At 38.6% G+C, this 5,745-nt stretch overlaps 1 non-coding gene across 1 annotated transcript; it reads right to left on the reverse strand.

Annotated features, from left to right (window-relative positions):
• Nucleotides 1-942: 942 nt before the first annotated feature.
• LOC148093683 (U1 spliceosomal RNA) lies at nt 943-1,105 on the reverse strand. The gene has a single exon (XR_015714189.1). It is a non-coding gene; the product is annotated as a U1 spliceosomal RNA (small nuclear RNA).
• Nucleotides 1,106-5,745: the final 4,640 nt, after the last annotated feature.

Consider the following 5,745-nt stretch of genomic DNA (forward strand, 5'->3'; position numbering starts at 1 on the left):
ACTCCTCTGGGAAACCCCCACCACTGAGATGTTCCTCCCAGTTTAAACCTCGGCACCGGGTGTGGGCCCGCGGCCGCGTCTGTGGTGTCCAGCCCTGATCTGCCCGCGTCCCCACCCCTCCTACCGGTCTCGATGCTCCTTCAGGTCACTGGTTGTGGGGCTTCTGTTCAGCCAGATCTCAGGAGGCTCTGAGTGGTGGTTGTTCTGTATTTTAGTTGTGATTTTGATGTGGTTGCGGGAGGCGGCGGGTGCAGCTGTTACCTACGCCGCCATCTTGGTATCTCTTGTTGTTTTATACGTCACATTACATCATGTCAAGAGGCGCATAATTGCTGGATGTGCCATTATTAGGGAGGCTAAGGTTGATTAGGGAATTCAGGGGGTTATGTCCTGTTATAAAGTTCCCTATTATACTTGTGTCTAATTGCTTTGTCATTCACTGGTGATTGATGCCTGGACCATTGATTTCAATAGAGGTTATTAAATGATTTCCTAACTTTTTCTCTTTTTCAAAAACATCTTTATTGAGATACGACTGACATATAATACACTGAAGATTTTAAAAATGTGGTTTGATAGACATTGATGTATGTTTACACCCATGAAACCATCACTGTCATCAAGATAGTGAACCTCTCACTCCAAGACATTTTGTCCTTTTGTATATTTAGAAATTTTTATTACCAAAAGTAAAAAAAAAAAAAAAAAAGGAAAATATTCATGAGGCAGATCAACAGGCCTTGGTGACTGAATGCTTGGGGATTAATGAGAGAAGGGTCTGGGACCCCTAGATCTGTGATAGGAGCCGCTGAGCAGGTGGCATACCATTTATTGAAACTGGGGACACTGGAGAAGAAACTTGATGAATTCACATTTGCTCTTTTTTCTTGATCCTCACACAAGGCTATTTTTCCATTGATTTTTTTTTTTTTTTTTTTTTTATAGGGGAGAGGGCGAACGCATTCCCCCACTACCACAAATTATGCAGTCGAGTTTCCCATATTTGGGAAAATCGCAGGGGTCAGCACATCCAGAGTGCAATGGATAAGCCTCACCCTGGGAAAACCACCTTCGTGATCATGTATCTCCCCTGCCAGGTAAGTATTCCATTGATTTTTTAGAGAGAGTGGAAGGGAGGGAGGAGGGGGGGGAGAGAGAGAGAAACATAGATGTGAGAGAGACACCTCGATTGGTTGCCTCCAGTACACACTCCGACCAGGGCCAGGGATCAAGCCTGAACCCAAGGTACATGCTCTTGACTAGGAATGGAACGGAGACCCTTCTGTCCAGGGGCCAACGCTCTAACCACTGAGCCAAACCCGCTAGGGTTCATTTTCAGTTCACATTGGGACATCTAAATATGGATGTCAGGTAGGCAGGTCCAAAGGAACTAGTCCAAAGGAAGAGTTTGGACTAGAGATATAAACTTGAGAGTATTGGCATAGAGTAACTGAAGAGAGTAAGTGTAGAAGAGAAAAAGGATTTAAGGGGAAAAAGAAACTGAAAAGTTAGAATGTTTTATGCTGTCAGAAGAGGAGGAAGAAGGAAAATGATGAGTGTACAGTATCATAGAAACCAAGGGGAAAGAGGGAGAGAATGCCCTATTGGTGCTGATCCCAGTGGGCCATCTTCTATGTAACAGTTTTATTTTTCACTAAAAATTAATACATTGTGATTTATAAACCAGTGTGGGCATACTCTTGAAAGACGTGTCACCTTTTAGTACATTAATAAATTAAGTTCTGGGTGGTTGTTTTTTTTGAGTCATATGTGAGCATTTATTCCAATAATGCCGGCAGTATGGGAGAGCAGCGTGATCCATCCACATAAAATCTGCTCTTACCCTCCCCCCATAAGCCAGCTGCTTATATTGTGTAGGAGGACAAAGATTACATGGGGAAGTGGGCAAAAGGAATTAAGGGTGTGGGGAAGTGGGCAAAATAATAATATATAATGGTTCAATATGGGCTGGAGGTTTGCAAAAGAGCAGGGTGCCTCCACCACAGTGAGGACTCTGGAGAGTTAACTGGCTAGCTTTGTCTGGTGACCTCAAAGCCTCAGAAAGTCTTTCTTTGAAGCATTTACAGTACTTACTACTTTAAAAATGAGTCATATTAAAATAAACTAATTTCTTTTTTTGCGTATCATCAGCCTCCTGGGAGCTTAGAATGAAAGAGAAAATTGGGCTCTTTAATGACCTCAGCCTCCCCTAAGTGTGGGACTCTTACCTTAAACTTCCTGGTGGACGGCTCGCCAAGCACTGCCTGTACAATACCGTGAATTTAGATCACTGGGTCACTACGGGATAGTCCTTCTTAGAAACTCCTATATTGAGAATGGTAATACACTCTCTCCGCTGGTATTTGAGATATCATAGATTCTTTTTCAGGAAAAAGGCTGAAGACAAACCATTCACAGTTTGAATGCCTTACACATTTTAGGTTTTTAATGTTTGACGAAAGAATATATGAATCAATAAAACACTTAGCTGGTTCTAAAAAGTTTAACCATATCCCATTAACTTAGTAAGAATGAGTCATGGAACTCTTTAGCCTTAGAATCTTTTATCACTACAACATTAAAATCTTTAGTAATAGATTTGATATCCATGAACTTATCTTGAACAAAAATTAAGCTATGCTAAGTCCCCCTTTTTTCCCAAGAAAAGCTTATAGATCAAGATTTCCCCCCTCTTCTTTCTAGTCCACTGAAGTGGGAGGCGGGGATACGGAGCAAAGCGTGAGAAGCAGTAGAGTGTACTACAAAGAGCATGGCCACCGAAATCAGACCACCAGCAGTGGCGCACATCTGTTTCTCCTATTTATCATGTGTCTGATCTTGGGCCAGTAAGTAACTCTTTGAGTTTTAGTTTCTTCATTTTAGAAATGAAGACAATGCTTAATTGGCAAAGTTACTGTGAAGATTAATTAAGGAGTAGAAAGCATGTAACAGCAACTGGATAGAATTAGCTTGATAATCATAGCCATTACTTTTACATTTGGGCAACTTTTTATGACATTTAGCAAGAAAAAAAATGTTAATTTCTTATTTATTTTTTAAAATAAGACAGGCCAGGAGAGGATGCAGTAATAGTTAAGAAGTAAGGAGATTCACAATAGTCAAGATGCCCATCCAGGGATAAATGAATAAACAAAATATGATATATATCTATATATATAAACAGAATGTTATTCAGATTTAAAAAGAAATTCTGACACCTTCTATAACATGGATGAATCTTGAGGATATTTAATTTCATTATACTAAGTGAAATAAACCAGTCACAAAAAAGACAAATATTCCATTTAGGTGAGATATCTAAGTAGTCAAATTCATAAAAACAGAGGTAGAATAGTGGTTTGCCAGGGACAGGGGAAGCAGAAAAAAAGTTGTTTAATGGGTATAGAGTTTCATATTTGAAATGACAAAGTTCTGGAGATATGCTGCACAACAATGTGAATATACTATTGAACTGTAAACCTAAAAATGGGAAAGATGGTAAATTTTATGTTTTTTAAAAACATAGCTTTTAAAAAAGGAAAAAAGTGAAAAAGGAAGGTCTGAAAATCTGAAGACAAAGGTTGTAGTGATATTAAGAAATGACCTATAATAGATTCTGTGTGTGATATTAAAAAAAACCCCATCTTTAATTTTGAAAAAAGAAAAAGTGACATTGTATCCCATCTGTCCAAATTCATCAAATAAACACTTGCTGTTTAAGTTCAAGGCACAGTGCTAAAAAACCAAGGACCAAGAAAAGCATAAGAATTCTTTCCCTCAAGGAAGGGGACTAGTAAACAAGTATAATATACGGTAAGCAGAATTAAAGACAGAGTACAGGGTACATAGTTCAGATTATGATAGTGGAGCAGAGAAAACTTTCTGGAAGGAGTGGCATCTGAATTGAAAAATCACATGGCTTCTGAAAAGCTTTCAGATCACAATCTAACTTGAGACTTATTAATAGTGATTATGGTAAGAAATAAAAGAAACAATTCTTTTTAAAGAGTAATTCATTTCTAGAAATAAAACGGGGAGGGGGGAATTAAGGATTTGGAGAAAGACTTCCTAAATTTCTTTATCACCATACTTTCCATTTCTTAAATTAGCTCTAAATTTTCCTGTTTCTATGCCTGTCTACACCATTACTCTAGCCTGGGTAATCAATCAGTATTCCACCGTATTAAAATACACAGATATAACAAATGGGGTTGACTGAATTAAATTATAAAATGCTTTCAGGTTAGTAACTAGAGTTGAAAAAATAAAATAGACATGCCCTGGATGGTGTGGCTCAGAAGCAGTGGTTAAAGTGTTAGCTGGTGCACCAAAGGGTCGTGGGTTCAATTCCTGGAATTCCTGGTCAAGGGCACATGCCTGGGTTGTAGGTTTGATCCCTGGCCCAGGTTGGGAAGGGTGTGGGAGGCAACCAATTGGTGTGTGATATTTCTCGCTCTCCCCTTCCTTTCTTCCACTCTCTCTAGAAATCAAAGGAAAAAATATTTCCAGGTGAGAATTAAAGAAAAACAACAACAAAAGATGTTTTTCTTCTAGCATCTTATAAGGAAACAAATTATGTCTATCAGTTAATTTAGTTTTAATGAAATTATCAGGGTATCCTGGATTTAAGATGCATGTTGGAGAAAGACCATTTTCACAAACCTATGTTGCACAAAGTCATATGTTAGAAGGTGTATCCAAACGAAACAAAAAGGTGGGGATGAGATTTGGGGTTTCAGGCCAACAATGGATTTACAAGTATTATCAAAGGCTTGTTCTGTTCTCTCACATTTGCTAATAGCCTATGCTGTTTGGACTTTCAAATAACACTTTGAACAGATAGCATTCTTTATTCAAACCTGCCAGGATAATCATTGTGTGTCAGTGGTTCTTCACTAGGAGATGGGGGGTGTTTTCTACCCCAGGGAAAGACATTTTTAGTTATCACAACTGGGGAGGGGGTGCTACTGTCATCTAGTGGTGGAGGGCAGAGATTCTGCTAAATATCCCATGATGCAAAGTACTGTCCCCCCTCCCACCCTGAATGAAGAATTATCCAGCCAGTATGTTAGACTTCCCACCAAAAAAAATTTTTTTTTATCCTCACCAGAAGATGCTTACTGATTTGAGAAAGAGAGAGAGAAACATCAATGTGAGCGAGAAACATGGATGGGCTGCCTCCTGTATGAGCCCTGACTGGGGATCGAACCTGCAGCCTTTTGGTGTACTGGATGACTGTCCAACCAACTGAGCCACCAGGCCAGGGCCTTTCCACCAAATTTTTATTTGGCCAATGAAATAACAAACTTTTACTTTCTTTTTAAAAATCTTTTTAGGGAGAGAGAGAGAAACATCAATTTGTTGTTCCACTTATTTATGCATTCGTTGGTTGATTCTTGTGTGTGCCCTCACTGGGGATCCAACTCACAAGCAATCATGGCATATTGAAGCGACACTCTAACCAACTGAGCTACCTGGCCAGGGGGAAATAACAAACTTCCTACCAAATTTTATTGGTTAATAATAATATCAAATAAATGATATCTGATCACCATTACTGGGCATTTGAAGTACCTTCTAGGTTTCATAAATAATTTAATTTTTTAAAAAAGTAAGGTTTTTTGGCATTGTGTTATATTTAAACTCAAAATTTATATCGTTAGAAAATATATTCACCAATATAACAACTATACATTTATAAGTCACACGCTTTAAAACACCTTGAGAATTATGAAAGCTCCAAAA

The sequence above is a fragment of the Miniopterus natalensis genome, chromosome 2 (assembly GCF_054644295.1).
Source record: "Miniopterus natalensis isolate mMinNat1 chromosome 2, mMinNat1.hap1, whole genome shotgun sequence".
Classification (NCBI taxonomy): Eukaryota; Metazoa; Chordata; class Mammalia; order Chiroptera; family Miniopteridae; genus Miniopterus; species Miniopterus natalensis.